The sequence below is a fragment of the Mus caroli genome, chromosome 4 (assembly GCF_900094665.2).
Source record: "Mus caroli chromosome 4, CAROLI_EIJ_v1.1, whole genome shotgun sequence".
In the NCBI taxonomy this organism is placed as follows: domain Eukaryota; kingdom Metazoa; phylum Chordata; class Mammalia; order Rodentia; family Muridae; genus Mus; species Mus caroli.
In genome coordinates, this window is record NC_034573.1 from 12,087,163 (window position 1) to 12,089,579 (window position 2,417).

The 2,417-nt window shown below is 43.2% G+C and overlaps 1 pseudogene; it reads right to left on the minus strand.

Moving 5' to 3' along the window:
- Positions 1–472: 472 nt before the first annotated feature.
- Positions 473–1,703, minus strand: LOC110292404 (annotated as a pseudogene).
- Positions 1,704–2,417: the final 714 nt, after the last annotated feature.

The window sequence follows — 2,417 nt, forward strand, 5'->3', positions numbered from 1 at the left end:
TCAAAATAAAATTTCTATGGGAACGTAAATGTTAATCAGTGACAAGAGACAAAAATACTTAAGGAAAAAACGATCACATTACTCAATTGCATTCCAGATAAGAGCAGAGTGGTCTTTTTTCACGGTGGAGGCATTTGGAGTGCTGGCAGTGCCTTGGTTATGGTATACCGGTATTAGGTACTGGTGCACTGTGAGTCTGAATATATGGGTTCTGTCGCCATGAATCTGTCCGTCTTGATTAGTGCCATCGAGGGAATTGTGTTTAGTGCTGTTGGGGGAACAGTATTTCTGAGTCTATCTTGGTTTGTCATGTTGTCTATGAATGCCCGCGAGGAAAAGGATGTCCCCGTGTTCACTCTGATCTCAAAGTGCAGACAGATGAGTGTGTTCACACTTGGGTCAAGTTGTATTCTTGCTTGTTTTATTATTGCTTGTTTGTTTGTTTTTAACAATCCCCCCCCCATTTTTTCACTTAAAAAAGTTTTAGGACACATAATACAAGGCAACATTTCCTCCTTCTCCTTCTTGGGTCTGTGGGCGGCTCCTCCACTGGCGCTATTGCTCTCTGAGCTGGTGTTACTGTCACTGGTCCCTTTCCCCTCCATACTGTCAACCCCCTCCTGCCCACTCTCCTTTTTCTCAGAATAGACGTGCCTTCTTCACCATTCTGCTGGCTCCCTGCTTTTCTTCAAGATGTGTCTCCTCTGTCTTCATCGGGATGCTCTCATCATCCTTTTTCTCCTCGGCTTTGTTCACCACTTGCTCTTCCTCGGGAGTGATGCTGCTCTGACTGTGCTCAGCTTCTCTGCTGCCTCCTTCTCTCTCCTCCTGCCTCTTGCGGGCCTGATCCTCCACCTGTGTGCTTTCAGCTGCAGTTTTCTCCATGTTTACTTCCTTCTACAGACCACATAACCTTTTAAGTTCATTGTCAAAGGAGTCTGTGCTTTCCTGGGATTTCATCTTCATTTCCTGGTGTCGTAGCTCTATCTGAAGAAGCTTGGCTTCTAGTTTCTGCCGATGAACCATTAAAGACTGTAGCTGTCACTTGAGGACCTGTTGTGACAACTGACCGGACATCAGGTACCATACTGTCACTGAGGATCTGACTGATGAGACAGTGGATTCTCTGGAAACAGGCAGTGGCTGTGTGCTTCATTGGAAAGCCATCATAATCATCTGGATCCTGCACAGGCTCTGAACGCTCATATAAGATTCTCCTTTCTCCATCTCAGACTATCTCTGTCGACTTTCTTCCTCTAATGAAGCTTCCTCATGACTTTTTCCATTAATATATGCAAGATAGGCAGGGAAATTGTGGTAGGCCTTCACAGATTCATTGTACTCTACCTTTTCTGCTTCATATTCATTTAAATATGTTTGTTTCTCTTTATCAGTGTGATCTTGCCACATGCCACCAATAATCTTGCCAGTATCCCACAACTTAACATCAGCATTGGAAGCCTTTACTTGGTCCCAGACCTTTCTTCTGCACCTCATGTAAGGCATCAGTGGCTTTGGAGACTTTGGAATTGTAATGCCAGATGACGCTGTGACCTGGGTGTTGGTCCCAGGTTCCCTCACAGCCTGTAGTTGTTATAGGTAAGATGACTATATGGATTGTATCCCACAAACTCTGGTGTACTGGGCATTTGTGTTGCAGGAGCTGTGGTGGGAGGAGTGGTATAAGATGGTCTTTTGGACATTTTGGAGGTTAAGTTCTTATTCCTTAAGAATGAATCTGAGACACAACAGGCAGAAAAGGTGCCCAAAATGTCGACTTCACTTCCCTTGTCTTCTTGTTTGTTTTATAAAACATTCAGTTACCAAAATGAATCACCAATGGATTCCCCTGAGTTCAGGCCACTTTTCTTCACCAAGTCAGAATAGTCCTCATGTTATTGTCGCTGTGTCAGAAGCCCAGACTGAGGAATAATCAAGAATGGGAAGTAAAATCTAGTGACAATTTCATTCTCAAGTACAAAGAACAAGTGCCGCAAAAAGACTGCACAGTTACAGTAATGTCACTGATAATTATGTATGTTTAAGTGGGCATATATCTGTATCTATTGCAGTGTTATCAACTATAGTCCTCATGGAGTACTTTAAGGAAATCTCCAGAAGTATTCCTCCTAAATATCTGTTAATAAATTATATTATTTATTTATAAATATTTTTTATTACATATTTTCCTCAATTACATTTCCAATGCTATCCAAAAAGTACCCCATACCCTCCCCCTGACTCCCTACCCACCCATTCCCACTTTTTGGCCTTGGCGTTCCCCTGTACTGGGGCATAAAAAGTTTGCGTGTCCAATGGGCCTCTCTTTCTAGTGATGGCCGACTAGGCCATCTTTTGATACATATGCAGCTAGAGTCACGAGCTCCGGGGTACTGGTTAGTTCATAATGTTGTTGT